The sequence below is a fragment of the Mobula birostris genome, chromosome 27, assembly GCF_030028105.1.
Source record: "Mobula birostris isolate sMobBir1 chromosome 27, sMobBir1.hap1, whole genome shotgun sequence".
Lineage (NCBI taxonomy): Eukaryota > Metazoa > Chordata > Chondrichthyes > Myliobatiformes > Myliobatidae > Mobula > Mobula birostris.
Genome location: NC_092396.1, coordinates 43184815 through 43197999, shown reverse-complemented (window position 1 = coordinate 43197999; position 13185 = coordinate 43184815). Strand labels below are relative to the sequence as shown.

At 45.1% G+C, this 13185-nt stretch overlaps 1 protein-coding gene across 1 annotated transcript in view; it reads left to right on the top strand.

Moving 5' to 3' along the window:
* Nucleotides 1–12203, top strand: part of zbtb40 (zinc finger and BTB domain containing 40) — a 132365-nt gene extending 120162 nt beyond the window's left edge. The window contains exon 19 of the transcript XR_011883393.1: nt 11529–12203. The gene's annotated coding sequence lies outside the window, so the exon portion shown is untranslated. The remainder of the gene's footprint in view (nt 1–11528) is intronic.
* Nucleotides 12204–13185: the final 982 nt, after the last annotated feature.

Genomic DNA, 13185 nt, shown 5'->3' with positions numbered 1-13185 from the left:
CAAAGCCTTCCAACCTTTTTTTTTTATGCCGTGGACCCCTACCATGAACCGAGGGGTCTGTGGACTCCAGATTGGGAACCCCTTCTCTAAAACATTGCCTTCATCTTAATGATGCTTTTGAACTATTTGAGCATCCTCAGTTCCTGATACCAAGTTCACTGAACCAAAAACATTTACAGCCATATCAGCAATTGTTGAAAATACTGAACCATTGGGTACATCACAAGAGAGAGGAATGGAGGTGACATTTTTAGGCTTGAGATCTGCCATTCCATGATCTGTTTAACTTTTAAGATACAAGTCAAATACTTAAATTTATTCGCAACTCTGTTTTAACTGTTATACTGCCAAATTTGTACCTTGACTTGAACAGTCAGCAAGAATTAAATATAACTGTTCCAGCAGATTCTTTGCATACTTTGACCTACATGGCCATCATGGTTTGCTTCTTGGTCCTGCAATATGTCATTTGCTGTAATTTTTGAGGGAGCACATTAGCATAGTGGTTAGCACAATTCTTTACAGTACTAATGACCAGTTCAATTCCCACCGCTGTTTGTAAGGAGTTTATATCGTCTCCCTGTAAACACATGGGTTTTCTCTGGGTGCTCCGGTTTCCTCCCACTGTCTAAAGATGTTCTGGTTGGTAGGTTAATTAGTCACTGTAAATAGGACTGTGATTACGCACGAGTTAAATTGAGGGTTCATAGGGCCAGAAGGGCCTGTTCTGCACTGTATCTCCATCAATCAGTCAATAACTAAGCTTTACAATGCAGTAATAATATTAAATCACAAAAAAAATCCAGAAATACTTGATAAATAAATTGGGTTGTACATTTACAACATTTCAGTACAGAGTCATGCAGTGCAGAAGTAGGTCCTTACTGACACTCACCTACATACTAGTGTCAGATTACAGTGGTCAGTTAAACAACATATTTGGGATAGAGTCACAGAACAATGCAGCACAGAAAAAGACCCTTCAGTCCAACTGGTCCATGCATACCACAGCATCTTCCCTTTTAGTCCCACATTCAGCCTATATTCCTCCAAGCCCTACCACTCCATTATCCTATCCCAATACCTCAAATGCTGTGATTGTACCTACCTCAACCACTTCATCGGGCAGCTGATTCCAGGTACTCACTACCCTCTGTGTAAAGAAAGAAAGAAGTTACTTTTTGTGCCTCTGAAATCTCTCCACTCTTATTTTTATTCTACCTCCTCTAGTTTCAGACTCCCCAACCCTGGGGAAAAGACTACGACCGCCCACCTTATCTATAACCTTCATGACATTATAAATCTCTATGAGGTTGCTCCTCACTCTCCTGCATTCACAGGAATAAAGATCCAGCATAGCCAATTTCTCCCTCTAACTCAGGCCCTCCAGTCCAGGCAGCATCCTCGTAAATCTCTTCTGCACCCTCTCCAGCTTGATCTATTTTAGAATCTCAGTCAGGGTGACTATCACTGGTGTATAAGACCATAAGAAACATAGAAAACCTACAGCACAATACAGGTCCTTCGGCCCATGAAGCTGTGCCGAACATGTCCTTAACTGAGAAATTACCTAGGGTTACCCATAGCCCTCTATTTTTCTGAGCTCCATGTACCTGTCCAGGAGTCTCTTAAAAGATCCTATCGTATCTGACTCCACCACCTTCACCAGCAGCTCATTCCACGCACCCTCCACTCTCTGCATTAAAAAACTTACCCCTTACGTCTCTTCTGTACCAACTTCCAAGCACCTTAAAACTGTACCCTCTTATGCTACCCATTTCAGCTCTGGGAAAAAGCCTCTGACTATCCACACGATCAATGCCTCTCATACACCTCTGTCTGGTTACCTCTCATCCTCTGGTGCTCCAAGGAAGAAAGGCCAGGTCCACTCAACCTATTCTCATAAGGCATGCTCCCCAATCCAGGCAACATCCTTGTAAATCTCCTCTGCACCCTTTCTATGGTTTCCACATCCTTCCTATAGTGAGGCAACCAGAACTGAGCTCAGTACTCCAAGTGGAGTCTGACCAGGATCCTATATAGCTGCAACATTACCTCTCAGCTCTTCAACTCAATCCCACGATTGATGAAGGCCAATTCACCATATGCATTCTTAACCACAGAGTCAACCTGCACAGTTGCCTTGAGTGTCCAATGGACCCAGACCCCAAGATCCCTCTAATCCTCCACACTGCCAAGGGTCTTACCATTAATACTATATTCTGTCATCATATTTGACCTACCAAAATGAACCACCTCACACTTATCTGGGTGAACTCCATCTGCCACGCCTCAGCCCATTTTTGCATCCTATCAATGTCCCGCTGTAAGCTCTGACAGCCCTCCATACTATCCACAACACCCCCAGCAAATTTACTAACCCATCCCTCCACTTCCTCATCCAGGTCATTTATAAAAATCACAAAGAGTAGGGGTCCCAGAACATCCCTGAGGCACACCACTGGTGACTGACCTCCATGCAGAATATGACCCGTCTACAACAACTCTTTATCTTCTGTGGGCAAGCCAGTTCTGGATCCACAAAGCAATGGCCGCTTGGATCCCATGCCTCCTTACTTTCTCAATAAGCTTTGCATAAGGTAACTTATCAAATGCCTTGCTGAAATCCATATACACTAGATCTACTGCTCTACATTCATCAATGTGTTTAGTCACATCCTCAAAAAATTCAGTGAGGCTCGTAAGGCACGGCCTGCCTTTCACAAAGTCATGCTGACTATTCCTAATAATATTATGCCTCTCCAAATGTTCATGAATCCTGCTTCTCAGGATCTTCTCCATCAACTTACCAATCACTGAAGTAAGACTCGCTGATCTATAATTTCCTGGGCTATCTCTACTCCCTTTCTTGAATAAGGGAACAACATCCGCAACCTTCTGATCTTCCGGAACCTCTCCCATTCTCATTGATGATGCAAAGATCATCGCCCGAGGCTCAGTAATCTCCTTCCTCACCTCCCACAGTAGCCTGAGGTCCCGGTGACTTATCCAACTTGATGCTTTCCGAAAGCTCCAGCACATCCTCTTTCTTAATATCTACATGCTCAAACTTTTCAGTCTGCTGTAAGTCATCCCTACAATTGCCAAGATCCTTTTCCGTAGTGAAAACTGAAGCAAAGTACTCATTAAGTACCACTGCCATCTCATCTGGTTCCATACACACTTTTTCACTGTCCCACTTGATTGCTTCTATTCTCTCACATTTTATCCTCTTGCTCTTAACATATTTGTAGAATGCTTTGGGATTTTCCTTAATCCAGCCTGCCAAGGCCTTCTCATGACCCCTTCTGGCTCTTCTAATTTCATTCTTGAGCTCCTTCCTGCTAGCCTTATAATCTTCCAGCTCTCTATCATTACCTAGCTTTTGGAAGCTTTCATAAGCTCTTCTTTTCTTCTTGACTAGATTTATAATAGCCTTTGTACACCACTGTTCCTGTACCCTACTATCCTCTCCCTGTCTCATCTGGACATACCAATGCAGAACTCCATGCAAGTATCACCTGAACATTTGCCACAGTTCTTCTGTACATTTCCCTGAGAACATCTGTTTCCAATTTATGCTTCCAAGTTCCTGCCTTATAGCCTCATATTTCCACTTACTCCAAGCAAACATTTTCCTAACTTGTCTGTTCCTATCCCTCTCCAATGCTATGGTAAAGGAGATAGAGTTGTGATCATTATCTCCAAGATGTTCTCCCACTGACAGATCTGACACCTGACCAGGTTCATTTCCCAATACTAGATCAAGTACAGCCTCTCCTCTTGTAGGGTTATCTACATATTGTGTCAAGAAACTTTCTTGAACACACCAAACGAACTCCACCACATCTAAACCCTTCGCTCTAGGGACATGCCAATCAATATTTCGGAAATTAAAATCTCCCACCACAGCAATCCTGTTATTATTACACCTTTCCAGAATCTGTCTCCCTATCTGCTCCTCAATGTCACTTTTACTATTGGGTGATCTATAAAAAAAAAACACCCAGTAGTTATTGACCCCTTCCTGTTCCTAACTTACACCCACAGAAACTCTGTGGGCAATCCCTCCATGTCTTCCTCCTCTTCTATGGCCGTGACACTACCTCTGATCAATAGTGCCATTCCCCCACCTCTTTTGCTTCCCTCCCTGTTCTTTCTGAAACATCTAAACCCTGGTACATGAAGTATCCATACCTGCCCCTGAGCCATCCAAGTTTCTGTAATGGCCACAACATCATAGCTCCAAGTACTGATCCACACTCTAAGCTCATCTGCTTTGTTCATAATAATCTTTGCAATAAAATAGACACATCTCAAACCATCGGTCTGAACGTGTCCCTTCTTGATCACCTGCCTATCCTCCCTCTCACACTGTCTCCAAATTTCTCTATTTGTGAGCTAACCGCCTCTTCCTCCGTCTCTTCAGCTTGGTTCCCACCCTCCAGCAATCCTTGTTTAAACTCTCCCCAACAGCCTTAGCAAACCTCCCCACCAGGATATTGGTCCCCCTGGGATTCGTGCAACCCATCCTTTTTGTACTTATCACACCTGCCCTAAAAGAGGTCCCAATGATCCAGAAATCTGATCCCTGCCCTCTGCTCTAATCCCTCAGCCACGCATTTATTCTCCACCTCACTCTATTCCTATACTCACTGTCATGTGGCACAGGCAGTAATCCTGAGATGACTACCTTTGTGGTCTTGCTTTTCAACTTCCTTCCTAGCTCCCTGTAGTCTGCTTTCAGGATCTTGTCCCTTTTCCTGCTCATGTCATTGGTACCAATATGTACCACAACCTCTGGCTGTTCTCCCTTCCACTGCAGGATATCTTGGACGTGATCAGAAACATCCTGGACCCTGGCACCTGGGAGGTAAACTAACATCCGTGTTTCTTTCCTGCATCCACAGCATCACCTGTCTGACCCCCTAACTATAGAGTGCCCTATCACTGCTGCCATCCTCTTCCTTTCCCTACCCTTCTGAGCCACAGGGCCAGACTCTGTGTCAGAGGTGCAGCCACTGTTGCTTCCCCCAGGTAGACCATCTCCTTCAACAGTACTCAAACAGGAGTACTTATTGTTAAGGCGGACAGCCACAGGGGTACTCTCTAGTATCTGACTCCTGCCCTTCCCTCGCCTGACTGTTACCCACTTATCTGTCTCCCCAGGCCCCAGTGTGACTACCTGCCTATTGCTCCTCTCTATCACCTCCTCACTCTCCCTGACCAGACAAAGGTCATTGAGCCGAATACCCAGTTCCCTAACACTTGTCTTTTGCTCCTCCTGTGCCTGCTCTATAAGGCTGTCTCCTTTTAAATCTTCTCGTGGCTCTCACTGGCTGACGTTCACGCGCTTGCGCAGTTGTGCCCTGATGAAACCGCCGAAGAAATAACTGTCTCCCTTTAAACTCTTCTTGCTGTTCTCACTGGCTGACGTCCACGGACCTGTGCAGTCGTGCCCCGATCTAACCGCTGAAGAAATAACCGCTAAGATATACAAGTAGAAGAATTAGAGCAACTCACACAAAAAATGCTGGTGAACGCAGCAGGCCAGGCAGCAGCTTTTGGAAGAGGTACAGTCGATGTTTCGGGCCGAGACCTTTTGTCAGGACTAACTGAAAGAAGAGATAGAGATTTGAAAGTGGGAGGGTAAGGGGGAGATCGGATATGATAGGAGAAGACAGGAGCAGGAGGGATGGAGCCAAGAGCCGGGAAGTTGATTGGCAAAAGGGACACGGGGCTGGAGAAGGGAGAGGATCATGGAATGGGAGGCCTCGGGAGAAAGAAAGGTGGAGGGGAGCCCAGAGGATGGGCATGGAGTATAGTGAGAGAGACAGAGGGAGAAAAAAGAAAGAAAGAAAGAAAATAATAATAAAAATAAATAAGGGATGGGGTATGAAGAGGAGGTGGAGCATTAATGGAAGTTAGAGAAGTCAATGTTCATGCCATCAGGTTGGAGGCTACCCAGATGGAGTAGAAGGTATTGTTCCTCCAACCTGAGTGTGGCTTCATCTTTACAGTAGAGGAGGCCGTGGACAGGCTATCAGAATGGGACTGGGTTGTGGAATTAAAATGTGTGGCCACTGGGAAATCCTGCCTTCTCTGGTGGACGGTAGAAGAATTAGGCTATTTGGCCCAATGAGTCTCCATCACCATTCCATCATGGCTGATCCAGTTTTCTTCTCAGCCTCAATCTCGTGTCTTCTTCCCGTATCCCTTCATGCTCTGACCAACCAAAAATCTATCAACCTCTGCCTTAAATATACATACAGATTTGGCCTGCACAGCTGCCTGTGGCAAAGAGTTCAACAAATTCACCATCCTCTAGCTAAGGTAATTCCTCCTCATCTCCATTCTGAAAGGATGTCCTTTGAGCTCTCTCCAGTTTCAGCACATCCTTTCTAAAATAAGGGGCCCAAGCTGCTCACAATACATCCTTACTTTTATATTCTAGTCCTGTTGAAATGAACGTTAGCATCACATTTGCATTACTCACTGCAGACTCAACCTGCAAATTTACCTTTAGGGATTCCTGCACAAGGACTCCCAAGTCCCTTTGCACCTTACTTTTTTGTATTTTCTCTCCTTCTAGAGAGAGTCAACCCTTTATTTTCTTCTACCTAAATGCATGACCATACACTACCCAACACTGTATTCCATCTGCCACGTTTTTGCCCGTTCTCCTAATCTATCTGTCTGTAACCTTTCTACTTCCCCAAAACTACTTGCCCCTCCACCTATCTTTGTATTGTCTGCAAACATTTCAACAAAACCATCAATTTCATCATCCGAATAATTGATGTAAAATGTAAGAAGTATCGGTCCCAACACAGACCACTGTGGGACACCGCTAGCCACCAACAGCCAACCAGACAAGGCTCCCTTTATTTCCACTCTGTCTCCTGCCAGTCAGCCAGTGTTTTATCCAAACTAGAGACTTCCCTGTAATACTATGGGCTTGTAGCTTGTTAAGCAGCCTCATGTGTGGCACCTTGTCAAAGGCCTTCTGAAAATCCAAATACACAACATAATCAATTCTCCTTTGTCTGACCTGCTTGTTAGTTCTTCAAAGAATTCCAACAGGTTTGGCGGGCACTTGAGAAAACCTATTTTATCATGTGCCTCCAAGTATCCTGAAACCACATCCATAACAATCGACTCCAGCATCTTCCCAACCACTAAGGTGAGACTAACTGGCCTATAATTTCCTTTCTACTGCCTCTTTCACTCAGGACTGTGTCCTAAGCCCCCTCCTTTACTCTCTGTATACCCATGACTGTGTTGCCACCCACAGCTCCAATGTGATAATTAAATCGCTGACGATACTACATTGGATTGACCTAACCTCAAGTAACGAAGCAGCCTACAGAGAAGTCATCACCCTGATACAGTGGTATCAAGAAAATAACCTCTCCTTCAATGACACAAAAACAAAGGAGCTGGTTGTGGACTACAGGAGGAATGGAGACATGCTAATCCCTATAGACATCAATAGATCTGGGGTTGCGAGGGTGAACAGCTGTAAATTCCTCAGCATACACATCACCAAGGATCTCACGTGGTCTGTACATACCGGCTGTGAGTTATAAAAAGCACAACAGTGCCTTTTTCTCCTTGGACGGTTGAACAAGTTTGGTATGGGCCCCCAAATCTGAAGGACTTTCTACAGAGACACAGTTGAGAGCATCCTGACTAGCTGCATCACTGCCTGGTATGGGAACTGTACCTCCCTTAATCACAGGGCTCTGCAGAGAGTAGTGCGGACAGCCCAGCACATCTGTAGGCTTCCCACTATTCAGGGCATTTACAGACAGCTGTGTAAAAGCATCACTGGGGACCCGAGTCACCCCAACCACAAGCTTCTAGCTGTTACCATCCAGGAAATGGTACCTCAGCATAAAACCTAGGACCAACAGGCTCCGGGACAGCTTCTTCCACCAGGCCATCAGACTGATTAATTCATGCTGATACAATAGTATTTCTATGTTATATTGACTGTCCTGTTGTACATACTATTTATTACAAATTACTATAAATTTCACATTGCACATTTAGACGGAGACGTAATGGAAAGATCTTTCACTTCTCATGTATATGAAGGATGTAAGTAATAAAGTCAATTCAATTGAAGAGTGGAGTGACATTTGCAATTTTCCAGTCTTCCGGAACCATTCCAGAATCAATTGATTGTTGAAGGATCATTAATCCACAATCTCTTCAGCCACCTCATTCCGAACCCTGGGGTGTACACCATCTGGTCCACGTGACTTCTCTACATTCAGACCTTTCATTTTCCCAAGAGCCTTCTCTCTAGTGATGGTAACTTCACACACTTCAAGACCCCTTACACTAGAGTCTTCCACAGTGAACACTGATGCTTACTCTGCTCTGTCTAGCGGAATTAGTCCTTACTCTTAATAATTTCTCCTTTGGCTCCTCCCACTTCCTCCAAACTAAAGGTGTAGCTATGGGCACCCGTATGGGTCCTAGCTATGCCTGCCTTTTTGTTGGGTTTGTGGAACAATCTATGTTCCGTGCCTATTCTGGTATCTGTCCCCCACTTTTCCTTCGCTACATCGACGACTGCATTAGCGCTGCCTCCTGCACGCATGCAGAACTCGTTGACTTTATTAACTTTGCCTCCAACTTTCACCCTGCCCTCAAGTTTACCTGGTCCATTTCCGACACCTCCCTCCCCTTTCTAGATCTTTCTGTCTCTGTCTCTGGAGACAGCTTATCCACTGATGTCTACTATAAGCCTACTGACTCTCACAGCTATCTGGACTATTCCTCTTCTCACCCTGTCGCTTGCAAAAACGCCATCCCCTTCTCGCAATTCCTCCGTCTCTGCCGCATCTGCTCTCAGGATGAAGCTTTTCATTCTAGGACAAGGGAGATGTCTTCCTTTTTTAAAGAAAGGGGCTTCCCTTCCTCCACTATCAACTCTGCTCTTAAACGCATCTCCCCCATTTCACGTACATCTGCTCTCACTCCATCCTCCTGCCACCCCACTAGGAATAGGGTTCCCCTGCTCCTCACCTACCACCCCACCAGCCTCCGGGTCCAACATATTATTCTCCGTAACTTCCGCCACCTCCAACGGGATCCCACCACTAAGCACATCTTTCCCTCCCCCCCTCTCTCTGCATTCCGCAGGGATCGCTCCCTACACAACTCGCTTGTCCATTCGTCCCCCCATCCCTCCCCACTGATCTCCCTCCTGGCACTTATCCGTGTAAGCGGAACAAGTGCTACACATGCCCTTACACTTCCTCCCTTACCACCATTCAGGGCCCCAAACAGTCCTTCCAGGTGAGGCAACACTTCACTTGTGAGTCGACTGGGGTGATATACTGCGTCCGGTGCTCCCGATGTGGCCTTTTATATATTGGCGAGACCCGACGCAGACTGGGAGACCGCTTTGCTGAACATGTACGCTCTGTTCGCCAGAGAAAGCAGGATCTCCCAGTGGCCACACATTTTAATTCCACATCCCATTCCCATTCTGACATGTCTATCCACGGCCTCCTCTACTGTAAAGATGAAGCCACACTCAGGTTGGAGGAACAACGCCTTGTATTCCGTCTGGGTAGCCTCCAACCTGATGGCATGAACATCGACTTCTCTAACTTCCGCTAGGCCCCACCTCCCCCTCGTACCCCATCTGTTACTCATTTTTATGCACACATTCTTTCTCTCAGTCTCCTTTTTCTCCCTCTGTCCCTCTGAATATACCTCTTGCCCATCCTCTGGGTTCCCCCCCGCCCCGTCTTTCTTCCCGGACCTCCTGTCCCATGATCCTCTCGTATCCCCTTTTGCCTATCACCTGTCCAGCTCTTGGCTCTATCCCTCCCCCTCCTGTCTTCTCCTATCATTTTGGATCTCCCCCTCCCCCTCCAACTTTCAAATCCCTTACTCACTCTTCCTTCAGTTAGTCCTGACGGAGGGTCTCGGCCTGAAACGTCGACTGCACCTCTTCCTACAGATGCTGCTTGGCCTGCTGCGTTCACCAGCAACTTTGATGTGTGTTGCTTGAATTTCCAGCATCTGCAGAATTCCTGTTGTTTGCTTATTCAGTTTGTCTATTATTTCCTTGTCCCCCATTACAACCTCTCCAGCATTGTTTTCCAGCGGTCCAATATCAACTCTTGCCTCTCCTTCACACTGTATGTATCCAAAGAAACCTTTGGTATCCTATTTAAATATTATTGGCGAGCTTACTTTCGTATTCCATTGTTACCTTTTGCATGACTTTTTAGTTGCTTTCTAATGGTATTTGAAATCTTCCCAATCCCCTACCTTCCCACTAATTTTTGTGCTATTATATGCCCTCTCTTTGGGTTTTATGTTGGCTTTGATTTCTCTTGTTAGCCACAGTAGTGTCATCTTGCCTTTAGAATACTTCTTCCTCTTTGGGATAAATATATCCTCTGCCTACTGAATTACTTCCAGAAATTCCAGCCATTATTGCTCTGCTGTAATCCTTGCTAGTGTACTTTTCCAAACAATTCTGGCCAACTCCTGTCTTCTCCTCAAAATTCAGGTTGAATTCGATCATATTATGATCACTTGCCTCTAAAGGTTCTTTTACCTTAAGCTCTAATCAATTCTTTATCATTGCACAGCACCCACTCCAGAAGAGTTGATCCCCTGGTGGGCTCCACCATGAGCAGCTCTAAAAACCCATCTCCTGGACATCCTAGAAATTCCCCCTCTTGGAATTAAGCACCAAGCTGATTTTCCCAATCTACGTGCATATTGAAATCCCCTATTACTAATGTAACATTGCCCCTTTGGCATGCATTTTCTATCTCACGTTGTAATTTGTAGACCACATCCTTGCCATGGTTTGGGGGTCTGTATATAACTCCCATCAGGGTATTTTTGCCCTTGCAATGATTCAACACCTTATGACCCTATGTCACCTCTTTCCAATGATTTGATTTCATTTTCTACCAAAAGAACGCCTCCCTTTCTGCCTTGCTGCCTGCCCTTTCGATACGATGTGTATCCTTGCACATTAAGCTCCCAGCTATCTTCTTCTTTCAGCCATGATTCAATGATGCCTACAACATCATACATGCTAATCTGTAAATGTGCTACAAGTTCATCTAATTTTTTCCCTATACTGTGTGCATTTGAACGTAATACCTTCAGTTCACCCTTTTTGATTTTGTCCACCTTTCAAGTTGCAACTCATTCTGTAATGTCATGTAAATTGTTGTTTTTGCGGCAGCAGTACAATGCAACACATAAAAGAAAACTGAATTACAGTGAGTATTTATAAATTATGTAATGCCCTGGCTAAGATTTATATTGCTCTGCTGCAGGTATTTCAATTCAGCTGTTTTCTGCAAAAGCGGTGCGTCCTGCTGGTAGAATGTTTTGCTTTTGGCTCTGCTGTTCCACTTAGGAATGTTGTGTCAGCCAATCAGGATGGTGGTATCAGGAGAACGTTCTTGAGAGAGCAGGGCGGGGAGAGTTTTGGTGATGGACAGTGTGGTTCACGAGTCATTTATTTTTGGCAGGAGCTGCGGAGAGGACAGGAGGGAAGAATGCCATGGGAAGGAACGTCCCCGTTGCATGGTGTTTTATGCAGATGACAGGTTCCAAGGAAAAAGGGCCAATACCCCTCAGAGAGAGCCCGTTTGTTGGAAATGGATTACGTTTTGAAGTTTAGAACGTGGTGTGTACTTCCACACAGACTGTGGGTTCAGTGCGTGAGTCAAGACAACTCCAGGATAAGCTCCAACTTTATGTGCATAATTGGACTGGTTTAACTGTAATGGGCCCTTCTAATTTTTTCTTCTTTTCTCTTTCCCACTTACTGTTAGGTAAAGTTGAAATTTGTAAGTATACTTTTTTATGTAATTTTATGCCGTGTAAGATTTGTTACTTCTCGCCGACTGACAGTTGTGTATGGGCAGTATTTACACAGAATTCACTCAAATCGAGGTTTCTATTATCGGGACATCACGCTGTTTCTATTTGGTTGAACCCCAAATCATGCCAACCCTAGAAATAGATTGTTTATGAAAGGTGGCCGTCTCACCTCTGAGTCTCGTGACTGTTAGCGGAGATGTTTAACAATCCAAGCTGAGGGGTTTATAATTGTGGGGACCATCGTCCAGGGATTCTCAGATGCTGTGTAACTAGAGTTGATTAAGCAGTCTGTGTATTTAAGTCCGTGTTTAAACTAGTGACGGGGGTGGGGGGGGATGTGATTAAGGACGCTGCAGGGATTAAGTTCTGGTACGAGTCAAAGAGATTATCCACAAATAATGCTTGTGTTTTGAGCGGGGTGGATATCCGATCTCCCAGTGAAGGGATACTCATAGTGCTGAGTTCTGTAAAAGTTCTGGGGAAAGTTACGGTGATTGGACGGCACTTTGACCAATCGGCTGGTAAGGATGTTGTGTTAGTCCAGATTAGCAGTGAGCTGACTGAAGTCACGCTGCCTGATAGGTTGGGAGACCTTGAAGAGGCGGGCCATGGCAGTTCATATTTTTAGAGAGGGGGGCATGTAGCTGAGTGCGAAGACTTTAAAGATAAGTTCTCGTTTCTGTGAAGTCAGGGAAACGAGTTGTCTAATGTGAAAGGTCTAATGAGACCTTCAGCAGTTGTTTTCTAATTCTGAGCTGATTTTGGCTATTACAGCATCGGTTGATAAATGCTAAAGTGTACCTGCGGAAAGCCAATGTTATTGTAGACTGGGAGCCTTCTCTGGATTCTAGCCCACAGCCAATGGGGAAGAAAAGTATGAGGCTGGGGCTGAGCAGACATTTCAGTTACTGGATGAATGGCTGTACTCAGATAATATGAAAAAAATACAGAGGCCAGTGGAGAACTTACAGGGTCAGACACTGATTTAATGAGGTTTCTAAAAACAGAAAACCCTTTAGCCACATCAGCTAATTTCCTGCAAGTTCTGGAAGATGCTTTTGGCACTGCTGAGAGTGCCGCCAATCTTAGGATGAAGTTTAGGCACACATTCCAGTAGGAAGGAGAGAAGCTGTCTGCCTACCTTGTCAGGTTGAAGAAGCTGCTGCACTGTTTGAGCCACAAAGGGACATTCAGCTGTCTGAGAGAAATTGCTTGAGGATGGAGCAAGTTGTGAAGGGCGCGTTGTCACATGACGTGATTGCTCTAATATTCAAACGACCCAGAAGATGCACCCTCCTCCAT